The sequence below is a fragment of the Canis lupus genome, chromosome 4, assembly GCF_048164855.1.
Source record: "Canis lupus baileyi chromosome 4, mCanLup2.hap1, whole genome shotgun sequence".
In the NCBI taxonomy this organism is placed as follows: Eukaryota; Metazoa; Chordata; class Mammalia; order Carnivora; family Canidae; genus Canis; species Canis lupus.
In genome coordinates, this window is record NC_132841.1 from 6,794,802 (window position 1) to 6,807,500 (window position 12,699).

The 12,699-nt window shown below is 41.3% G+C and overlaps 1 protein-coding gene across 3 annotated transcripts in view; it reads right to left on the reverse strand.

Moving 5' to 3' along the window:
• SLC35F3 (solute carrier family 35 member F3) overlaps positions 1–12,699 on the reverse strand; it is a 457,576-nt gene that overhangs the window by 385,335 nt on the left and 59,542 nt on the right. The gene's annotated exons all lie outside the window — the stretch shown is intronic.

Below are 12,699 nucleotides of genomic sequence, written 5' to 3' on the forward strand. Positions count from 1 at the left end.
AAAAGGAAAACATGACTGTGTAACATGCTTAAGACTGATAACATTGCTAAGTACTGTGTTACAAGAAACCAGAGAATCTCAGGATGAAATGGATGATTCTCATGGAACTTTTATACTTCATTATAAAGTACAATAAATATACTATTTCATCTCTCTTTTTTAAATAAAACTAGCCAGGTAGTACTATCAAAGGCCAATACAGTTCAGTATTCCAAAAGATAAGAAAGGAGGCCCCACTGTCCACCTGCCAGGTTGTAGAACTCCCCTATCCCCTTCGTTATCAGGAAGTCCTGTGCACCATGTATATAACCCATGAGCAATCTGACAAACATATCAAACCAGTATCAAGTGCTAAGCTTACACTATTAACAGTAAAGCCTAAGGGTTTTTTTTTTTTATTTTTTTTAGATTAAAAATATAAATGGAAATTCTACTATCTCCCTGACATCAATGGACCATCTTGTATACCCCCTAAAATAGTATTTCCATTCCCGGAGACCACCGCTCTAGGCCACCATGTCCTACTACCTCCCAATCAACTCTGCTGCCCTGCTTTGACAATCAGCCAGGCAAAGAGCAGAGTTGAAATTCTCCTCTGAAAATCAAGGGGAGCCTTCTGATAAGGCTTGGCAGAGTAAACCCATGGTTTACCTCAATTTCTCTGCAAATTGCACTGAAGTAGTAAAAGGGAAACAAGAGCAAAACTCCACAAGGACAGAGAGAATAGGAGAGAAAACCTGTAACAGTCAGATGTCTATATAATTTTATTTTTTAAGTTCTTATATAAATTCCAGTTAGTTAACAGAGAGCATATTAGTTTCATGTGTGTAATCCAGCAATTTGACACTTCCATACATCACCCAGTGCTCACATGACAAGTGCCCTTCTTAACCCCTTTCACCTATTTCCCCCATCCCCCACCCACCTCCCCTCTGGTGACCATCTATTTGTTCTCTGCAGTTAAGAGTCTATTTCTTGGTTTACTTCTATCTTTCTTTCCCCTTTGCTCATTTGTCTTATTTCTTAAATTCCACATGAGTGAAATTATGTGTTATCTGTCTTTCTCTGACTTATTTCACTTAGCATAATACTCTCTAGGCCCAACCACGTCATTGCAAATGAGAAGATTTCATTCTTTTTTTATGGCTGAGTAATATTCTAGTGTGTGTGTATACATGTATGTGCTTGTGTGTGTGTGTGTGTGTGTATATATAACGTATATATATATATATATTTTGTGTGTAGATATCCCACATCTTCTTTATCCATTCATCATCAGAAGCAGAAAAGCAGATGATAAATGGTAACTGACTTAGCAGACCAAAGCTGAACATCTGCCAGTGACGGGAGGAGAGAGAGAGTGTGTGGGTAGGGAGGGCCGTAAGCAAGGAAGCAAGTAATTCTAAGTGCCAGGACCCCCGAAGACCTCAGTCATTATTGGCACCAAGTACTTCTGGAGGCAAAGGTGCAGAGGGATTTGAAAATGGGAAACTGGTAGAAAGTCTGTGCAAGGTTCTTGTTAGACCTGAGCCCTTGTACAGCCAGGCAAGATATCGGATACGACGGACAGCTTGCTCAACTAAAAGTGAGGAATTAAGTTCAAGCTTACATATCAAGTGATAAGACTCTGCTCAACCTCCTTCTCTACTCTTTTACTAAAAAAAGTAGCAGCCATATCCATATTTTTCAGGCAACACACTAGATGACTGCTTTCTAGAGAAACTGACCCAAACAAGAAAAAAGATTTCCAGTTACTAATGATTTTGGAGTCCTTCATAAAACCATCTGATCCCTAGCCAACAACCTCGAAGTGGAGCTCACCATTTGATAAACACTACCCGTGTACTTGGGAGCTCCCACATGACCTTTTTTGTGTGTCTGTCTTAAGTATGAATGAATAGCAAAAATCAGACAGTAGAGTAAAAATCCTAACATTAAAGGTAGCAAAGCAAGACAACAAAGGAAGGACTCTGGAAGAAAAAGAATCAACACAGACAACAGAGGAAAACTTTTTTTTTAAAGATTTTTATTTATTTAGTTTAGAAAGCATGAGCGGGAGTAAGGGACAGAGGAAGAGGGAGAAGCAGACTCCCCAGTGAGCAGGGAATTCAACTCAGGGCTTGATCCTAGGACTCCAGAATCATGACCTGAGACAAAGGCAGATGCTTAACCAACTGAGTCACCCAGGCACCCTTTGGAACAAAGGAAAACAAGAATGATTTCTATAGGGACGCCTGGATGGCTCAGCGGTTGAGTGTCTGCCTTTGGCTCAGGTCGTGATTCTGAGAGCTAGGATTGAGTCCCACATCAGGCTCCCTGCAGGGAGTCTGCTTCTCCCTCTGCCTATGTCTTTGCCTCTTTGTGTCTCTCATGAATAAATGAATAAAATCTTTTTTTTTTTAATGATTTCTATAATTAGTAAACTTCAAGACTTTGAGAAATGGGAAGAAACTGAAAGTGATATACAAGAGCTCTTCAAAATTAAAATATAAGGAAGAAAGAAATTAATAGAGGAGGTAAAAGGTTAATTTGAAGAACTCTCCCTAAAAGACAGACATTTGGAAGATAAGACATAAAATGTAAGGGGATATTTAAGAATAATCCAGGAACTCCACCATCTGAGTGACAGATGTCCTCAAAAGATTTAAAAAGGAAACCGAGGGGGAAGAAATTATCAAAAAAATACTATTAATATGTGGGACCCAAGGAATTTAACAAAAATCCCCTACCCCTGGACAAGGAGAGCAGGACTAACTCCATTTTGTGCTACACCCGCCATCTCATGTAAAACCCCCATAGGACCTGCTTGTTGCTTAAGGCCCTCCCCCACCCTAGTCAAGCCACTGAGCACACCCTTACCGAACCGGCTCATATAGGAATGCGGAACCCCTAACCGCCAAAGAATGTAAACCTCGCCTTGTGCCCGCCAAACCTGCGCGCCAATTCTGACCAGAGTGATAGGCCAGTTCAAATGGTCACTATAGGGTAAATTGTAATTCAATTGGCCACCTGCTTGTGGACCGACATGACTATGCAACTTTCTATGTGTGTTACTATCCTATTGACCACTGGCCCCTGTAACACTGCTAGGCCTCTTAACCTCGGGGTCCAAGTCCCTGCTGTGTCGGGTACACTTAGACCCAAGCTCAAGCTTGTTAATAAACCCTCGTGTACTTGCATCGGTGTCGGCTCCTCGGTGGTTTCTCGGATTCGACCTTGGGCACAACAAAGATATTTCCCAAATTGGAAAGGATAGGAGTTTTTAGATGGAAAGATTCCACCAGGTGACTAGCAAATATAATTTTAAAAGTCTCACAACCAAGTTATATTACTGTAATGTGTCAAAATACCGGAGACAGAAGTAATATCCCAAAAGGTTTCAGAGAGAAAAGATAAATGAAAATTGAAAGATGAGGGGTCACAATAGCTTCAGACTTCTCAACAGCAATACCATGATCCAATTTGAGTACAATGGAGAACTGCTTTCAAAATTCAGAGAGAAATGGTTTCCTACCTAAGATTCCATACTTAGCAAATCTTTTTGTAAAGAAGAGGCTTGTAGAAAGAAAGCTTCCTACCTACAAGCTCACAAAAACAGCACCAATCTTACCCAATTTCTTTTCTTTTTTTAAAGATTTTATTTATATCTTTTTTTTAAAGATTTTATTTATATCTTTTTATTTATATCTTTTTTTTATTTATATCTTTTTAAAAAGATTTTATTTATATATTCACGAGAGACACAGAGAGGCAGAGACGTAGGCAGAGTGAGAAGCAGACTTCCTGCAGGGGGCCTGATGCCCCAGGACTCTGGGATCACCGCCCAAGCCAAAGGCAGATGCTCAACTCCCTAGCCACACAGGCATACCACAATCTTACCCAATTTCTCAAGAAGCTACTGAAGGATGTGGTTCTACAAGAGAGGGCAGAAAACAAAGAAAAAAAACATGAGATCAGGAAGCAGGGGATCCAATACAAAAGAGAATTGCTGAGATGGTGATGATGATGGAGGACAATCCCAGAGGCCCAGAGAGTAATCGATTCAGATTGGAGCAGAGCAGAGGACTCCAGGATGCAAGTCTCCAAGAAACAAATAAAACAAATAAGTGACTTCGATGTTGGAACCCATCAAGAGAGTATGGGCTCAGTCAGTAATATGTAAATAAAAACTAAGCAATTGCTGAAAATTATTCGATTCTAAAACTCAAGGAAAAGTATGTAAACAATAAAGGAAACACACCTCCAGTACACAGGACAACTCAGCCACATACACAGAAGAGCCAAGCTCATACGAAGTCTACATATTAATTGGATATCTAGAGAATGCAGAGAGCATGAAAGCTAAATCCTTATTTTCTGTATTTGGAAATCAAACAGTCATTTTAAAAACTACACAAATATTCAGAGTGGAAGTAATTAACAAGAAAAAAAAGAATGGAAGGTGGCAGCCTCTCAAAAGTTGAAAACAGGAGTGGAGAGAATCTAGGGTGAGTCTTATAAGCCTCAAACAAAGATTTGCATTTTTTAAAAGCTATATGTATTCTTGATAAAAATACAAACTAAAGAAAAACAAAAAGAATACTCAGGGAACCCTGGGTGGCGCAGTGGTTTAGCGCCTGCCTTTGGCCCAGGGCGCAATCCTGGAGACCCAGGATTAAATCCCACGTCGGGCTCCCGGTGCATGGAGCCTGCTTCTCCCTCTCCCTATGTCTCTGCCTCTCTCTCTCTCTCTCTCTCTCTGTATGACTATCATAAATAAATAAAAATTAAAAAAAAAAAAAAAGAATACTTAGGACAGGATGAAAGCAGAAACGCTAACATATTCTGCACATTTATTGTGTTTGAAGCACTTTACATATATCAACTTATTCTCTACCCCCCAAACAAAGCCCTATGAGAGGTAGGCGCTATTATTCAAACCCCCACTTTTAGACTAGGATAGTAAGACTTAGAAATCTGCAGTAGCTTGCCCAAGGCTGCACAGTTAGGAGGCAGTGACAGAATTTTAACCTGCATGCCTGGCTCCAGAGCCTGCGTTCTTCACCACCCTGCTATCCTGAGAGGAAGATATTTAAAAGGCATACTGAGAACATTTTGTCTGATTAAAAGTGCATCCACCTCTGCAACGAGTTTCTGCAGGCAGGACCAAGAGGCTTCTCAGAGAACAGCTCTGGGTCTTTGCCCACACAAAAATTGTTGGGCAGCTGTGTTTGCAAAATTCTCTGCCTTATACTTCTATGCATGATTTTAGCTGAGAGCAATCTAGCATGGCCATTTAAAAAGTCTCAATAAGGCACCCCCAGAATGCCTAAAGAAAGGCATATTGCTGGAAACATACTCTCATTAAGTTACAACATGTAGCAGTGACTCTAATAAGAGGTAGGAGGACAAAGAATTGTGTGGGTCTCAAGAAGGTGCAAGAATCAAAGTGGGATTTTTTTTCTTCATGGTCACAAAAGGACTGCACGTCCACATAAAATATTAAGAAAATTAAGAGTTAAGTCAATCTTCCAGAAGCGGTTGATAGCATCTTCCAATAGAGACTCAATCATTGTAGAACATCTGAAAGGAGAAAAAGTGATTGCATCATGCAGGCAGTAATTAACTCACATAAAAAGAATCCCCAGGGAGCACAAGTCTTATCTGGTCGATTGATTTGTCTCCTCAAGCTATACTGTGTGCTGTTTGGTTAAGTGGTATGATTTCTGACATGAAGGCTCATCTGGAATCAGAAGACACGATATCATGTGTCATTGAGGGGTCTTACTGATCTCCTAGGAAAGCAGCTTCATCGAAGTCATAGTGAATTCTTCCTACCCTTCATGTGCCGTTGAGTTGACCTCACCCCAGGAGCACTGGCAACATTAATAGTCTTCCATGTGGCATTTTACACTCTTCAAAATATACACTCTTCCTGATCTCATGTTTTTTTTTTCTTTGTTTTCTTTTTTTTCTTCTTCCTGGGTTTTGGCTTAAATCTATGGAGAGATGGCAGTGACATAGATAGGGTTGTCCATGGTGTGGTGAGCTCAGAAGCCAAGAGACAAGAGTCAAGTAGCTTTCTGAATCCTCACTTTCAGGAAAAACAATAACACGTCACTGCCACTGAGCATTATGAACCTGACCTTGACTTCATTTCTATTGGTGACAGTATATAGGGGTGAACAGCCTGAGCAAAGGCCAAGGAGGGATGGGAGTGAATGACAGTGAAGAGCAAGTCAAATGTCTTGAGCACGGTCACCCTATTTCCTGAACTTACTGCCACAGTCATGGTTATACCGTGTCCTGGTGTCAGGCCACACAGTCTTGATTTCATTCACGAAGCAGTGTTTCCAAATCTAAAGGAAACCCACACATGTTTAGATAAGTCCACCTCCTGAGACTCTTTTATTTGCTTCTAAGATTTCAATTGAGAGAAATGAGCCCTATTTATTGCTTATTATGGTGAAGAAACCAGTGGGAGTTTGTGCTTTTATCCCAAGCTAAGTATATTACATGAGGACTCTTCATTTCTGTTGGTGAAGCAGTTTCTGAAGAAGCTGGTTGGTAAGGAATGCTGCAAGGGAAATGTGAAGCCAGCAACCTTGGCTATTGTGTGTAAATTAAGAGGCAGGAAAGAGGATACGCTGGGAGCAATTCTATCTGTAAAGGAAGGCATAAACGCTAAGAAATAAACTGAATTAAAATCAAAGTCTTACAAATTTGTATTCTGGAAGCCTGCTATGCTCCTACGGAGGTACTGAGCAAACAGAATGTAGGTGGTTTGTGAAATTACTCGATTTTCAAACATTAAATTTGTATGAGGGGCATTATTTATGAATCCAATTCGGTTCAAAGTGAATTTATCACCTCATTCCTGTAATGGGGCACTTGTTCCCAGGTTCAATCAAGGATCAGGTAATAAAAGGAATAAAGAATACTTCTTTTGGGTTGATCATGCTCTTGCCAATTTTTCATCTTAACATCACACGTTTTCATGATTGCAAAAATTTGAAATGTACCTTCTGATGGCTGAACAATGGAGATACAGAGCGGTGGGGCAAGATCTGCCCTCAGAGGGGAAGGAGTATGCAGCAGAGTTATGATGGCTTTATTGTTCTTCATTGTTCCTCAACAGGGACTATGAGTCAGCTCCCAACAGGAGCTGGGAAGATGCAGAGCCTCCTGGAGGGCTGCAGGAAGCCCCCAGCCCACCTGCCCCTCCAGATCCTGGCTCAGCCTCTGGCTCCTAGGCCTGGCAAATTCCTCTCCCACCATGTGTTCTAATGACCCTGCAGTCCTCCATCATGGCCCTTCATAACACCAGCTAAAAATCTCTACTGCTGTGAATAACTGATAAAATCTCCCTCCCAACTAAACTATAAGCTCTCTATGGGTAGGGACAATAGCATTTGTTATTGCTAAATCCCTGGGTCCTGGGTCAGTGTCTTGCATATAGTCGATTCTCAATAAAAATCAATGTGGCTATCTGACAGAGGATTCTAATCTAGAATATATAAAGAACCCTCAAATTAAATAGTAAAAAAAAAATCAAACAATCTAATGAGAAAATGGACAAAATAATAAAAAAGTCAAGAAATAACAAGTGTTGGCGAGGATGTGGAGAAAAAAAGACCCACGTACACTGTTGGTAGGAATGTGAATTGGTACAGCCACTGTGGAAAACAGTATGAAGGTTCCTCAAAAAAAAAAAAAAAATACCATATGATCCAGTAATTCTACTATTGGGTATTTACCCAAAGAAAGTGAAAACACTAGTTTTCAAAAAAGTATATGCAAACCCTATGTTCACTGCAGCATTATTAACAATAGCCAAGATATGGAGGATTTGGAGCAACCTGTGTCCACTGATGAATGGACAAAGAAGATGTGGTATATATATATATATATATATATATAATATTACTTAGCCATAGAAAAGCATGAAATCTTGCCATTCATGAGGGTGGACCTAGAAGCTACTATGCTAAGTGAAATAAGTCAAAGAAAGACATTTACCGTATTTATATGTGGAACCTACAAAATAAAACACACTTACACACACATCCAACCAAAAACAGACCCATAAATAGAGAGAACAAATTGGTAGTTGCCAGAGGGCAGAGGGGTGGGAAGATGAGTGAAATGGGTGAATGAGATTAAGAGGTACAAACTTCCAGTTACAAAACAAGTAAGTCACGGTGATAAAAAGTAGTGTAGGGAATATAGTCACATTGTAATAACGTGGTACGCTGACAGATGATGCCTGCACTTATGGTGAGCACAGTGTAACATACTGAACTGTCAAATCACTATGTTGTACCCTTGAAACTAATATAACACTGCATGTCAACTATACTTAAATTTAAAAAAAAAACAGCAATGTTAGTTAAAGATATAAAATTCCTAACTCAACCTTAACCAACAAAATTTAGCATTATGGAAAGAAAAGGAAATAGACACAAGAGAGATGAACACATTCTTCATCAAAGAGTATACATGAATGGCAAATAAACACATGAAAAGATGTTCAACATCGTGTGTCGTTAGAAATATGCAAAGTAAAACCATGAGGAGATGTCACTATGTACCCATCAGAACACAGGAAAACATGGTGGTGACACCAAATGCTGATGAAGATACAAAGAAGGGGGATCCCTCACGCACAGCTGTTGAATGTAAAGTGGTGCTGCCACTCTAGAAAGTTTGGCAGTTCCTTCAACAACTAAACATACACTTACCAATAACCCAGCAGTTGCATTTCTGAGCATTTATTCCAGAGAAAAGAAAAACTCTGTCCACATAAAAATCCATGCATGAATGTTTATTAACAGCCCCAATCTGAAAACGACCAAAATGTTCTTGGATGGGTGGATGGTCACATGACTATACCATGTTCACACCATGGAATCCTCTCAGTGGGAAAAAGACACAGGCATGAAACACACAACAACCTGGATATGTCTCCAGGGCAGTATGACGAGCGAAAGGAGCTGACCTCAAAAGATGAGGTACTCTGAGATTCCATTTGCAGAGTATTCTTGAAATGACAAAATTGTGGAGATGGAGAAGAGGTCAGGGATGGCCAGGGGTTAGGGATGGTGGTGAGGAGCCAGTATGACTATGATGGTGTCTCGTGAGGGAGACCCCTTTGTGAGGGACCAGTTCTATATCCTGATTATGGTGGTAGTTGCACAAATCTACATACATGCATGCACGCACAGACACACAGAGTGCATGTAAAACTGGTAAAATCCAATAAAGGTCTGTGCACTGCACCCGTGTCCACTTCCTGGGTGTGAAATGTCCTACAGTCATACGTGATGTGACCACCAGGGGAAACTGCATGAAGGGTGTCCAGGAACACCTTGTGCTCATTCTGCACCTTCCTGTCTTTTTTAAATTATTTCAAGAGGAAAATGTAAAAATGAATGAATGTGGGGAGCGAAACTACAGGTTCAGAGTAAAAGCAGCATCCTTGGCGAGCAACCCGGCCTATGAACGAGGTACCCACATAGGAGGGCTAATGGGGGGGAACATGAGCCAAGCAGGGCAACGGCAGGGCTGTGGCTGGGAAGAAGGACACAGATGTTATCATTGAATCAACGTGCTCCCAAGGGTCTGCTGAGCACTGCAAGCACCTCTGGATAGAGGTAGTCAGAGCCCGAGAGCTCGGGTCAGGGCAAGGTGACATCACACCTCATTGCATCTCAATTTATATCCAGGAAAGATCCATTAACCCCTGTAATTAGTTTTCACAGGGCATTTCATGTTCAGGAGGGCCCTGGGTGCTATGAGAAGTTATACAGACACTCTCAGGGGTGACCCTGTCATGCTTTTCTAAGCAAACACAAACTCTGAACCAGGATGAGAGTGAGGATATGAGTGAGACTCCAGAAAAGGAGGTCTGGTAAGGGCTTGGGAAGTGACTGGGACAGAGAAAGCAGGGTCCATGCAAGCCACACCAGAGATGGGGGCAGGAGAAAAACTCAGAAATACCAGCCCTCTCTTTATTTAAAATTTTCTATTTTATTCCTCATGGATGTTTCGGCATTAATTTTGATTCTTTAAAATAGTACATTAAAATATAGCAAATTGTCATTATTTGAAGATGACATATTTGTGAATTTGTCTAATTAACTATAGTTGATTTATAACCTCAAATCTGCAGGTTCCATGGTCATTTGTAGACACATGCAGAGTAGTGAAAAATTCGAAATCACCCAACATTCATGTTCCCAACCAGGGAACAAGGCAACACTCCGCCTTCTCTTTTCAGCTCCCAGGTGTCCTTTTAACGATCAGCTTGGTGCCACATTTTTCACATTTTTGTGTTTTCTGTTGGCAATACTGCTGTTCAAAATGGTCCCCAAGCATGGTGCTGAAATGCTATCTCGTGTTCCCAAATGTACAAGACTGCAGTGTGCCTCAGAGAGAAGATATGGACGGTAGATAAGCTTCATTTGGGCATGAGTTCTAGAGCCAATGGCTGTGAGTTCAAATTAACAAATAAATAATATATATATTAAGGTATCTTAAAGCAAGAAATAACCCACAAAACAGGATTATGATGCATTGATAGATTAACCAAAGGTGACCAGAGGCTCTCAGGAGCCTGACTCCGAAATTCCACCAGGAGCAGTGGTTCAGCATTCACTAATCCAGTGGTCACAATGACTTTACAGAACATAATACTGAGAATAATGAGAACTAACTGTATTATTTTTGACTACTGGATCTTTAGTATGTCAATCCTAGCCCTGGTGATGGAGGCATGCGGCTTGCATTTTTCAGACCACAGCCCTCCCAACATGTTGGGTATCAACACACTTCACATCATGTCATTCTGCCAGGTAAGGCATTCAAAATACTCACTACTCTCTCTAGTGACTATATATTAATAAAATAAAAAAATTTAACACCAAAAACATAGAAAGGATAAAATCTCAAAATAAAGGACAGCTCTTCTTCAAAAAAAGACAGCAGTTTTACATTGTTTTAAAGGACAGATTAAAAAAAATTTAAATGCATGCAAAATAAAATTTTTATTTTAGAATATTACTTTGTGCATTACTATTTTTCTTATTTTTGGCAATCTTAGTAGAGTGAAGTGATACATATTATTAAATTTATCTTTAGCTAGATCTAAAAGGAGACAAGATAGAAAATGGTTAAAAATCTGGATTCTCCAGGCAGACTGCCTAGAGTTCCAATCCTATCCCTGCCCCTTTCCAGCTACATGGGTTTTGGAAGGAGAACAGTAACTGATCTATGCTTTAATTTCCTTACTTTCAAAATAGGTGGAATAGTATTACTTAGTAGATTTGTCATGAGAAGTAAATTTGTTAGTGCATAAAAGATGGTAAGACAAAAAAAAAAAAAAGATGGTAAGACGATGCTTGGCACAAATTAAGTGCCCAATGAATGTCAGCTATTATCATCTCATTACAATAATGACTACTATCATTGTGACATCGACAGCATGATGCAAAGGGAGCTCAAATGCCCAGCTTATTTTGGTATATCACCTAAAATCAGTCACTATAAAAAAAAAAATCAGTTTCACACAGGTATGATGATTACCACACAATTTCACTCCATTTGGAAATGTGGGCTGAAATAGGCTGAGAATCCACTGCCTGGATCCACTGCTTTCCTCAGAAGAAGAGAGAGTTGTAGGAGAAAAGCAATGACCTCCAGCATGATCCACAAGGAGCAGTCAAAAGAATCTGCCAGGGATGTGGGCTGGGGAATCACAGGCCCTGCAAAAGCCAGCACGATGTGGAGCAGAGAGGTGGAGGCTGAGCCATGGTTGCCAGTGACTCATCTTCCCTCAGGAGGCATCCCGGGGTGACTCTGGGCCATCGAACCCACTTTATCATAAGCCTTTACAGGGCCAGGCTGCTCACACTTCGATCCCTAAACCTACCACAGGTTCTGGTGTGGAAGTAAGAGCAAAATAAATACCTGGTGAGTGGAAGCTCTGGAATGCCCTCCACACTCCCTCCAATTGGCAAAATCCTACCTGTCTTTAAGGGTAAATCATGTGCCCCTCGTGCGGATCCAATGACACGGGTGTGAAGGCAAAGCTGGCACACTCCTTTACACATGTGAAGGAGCTCAAGCACCTTAGGGAGCACACTCATGTGGGGAGAAGGCACAATGAGTGGGTCCAAGATGGGAGGGGATAGTTTCGTGTGCTCTGGGAGCCCACTTTAGCCACTCTGGTCAGCTGAGGTGGACGGTAACAAGTCTCCTCATCTATCAAACCAGAGCACAAGGGGATCCCTTCACTTTTCCCCTCACCTCCCGTGTCAGGGGAGGCAGACCTTGCAGAAGCCACGACCACCCACCTCCAGGAGCAGGTGGTCCAGATGCATTAACCCCCTGAACCTGGAGAGAAGGTCTCAGCTCGAACTGCCACCAACGTCCAACATGCTCAGTGAGGTGCAGGGAGCCGAGCTGCTTGGGGGTCACACCACCCTGCCCTCACTGCCCTGGTGACAAGACCACGTGGCTAACCATGGAGAGCAGACTGTTCAACACCTGTCCACCCTGGTAAGGTCTCTGGAAGATAGGTGAGCCTGCTGCTGTCATTTGCAGAGGCGAGGAAACAAAGCGAGGCTGCCGGTCATCAGGACAAAACGTCCTTCCTCTTCAGATCGTGCGGCCTGACAGGCCTGGCTTCTGTGTGGCCTGAATTAATTCACCATATGCTCA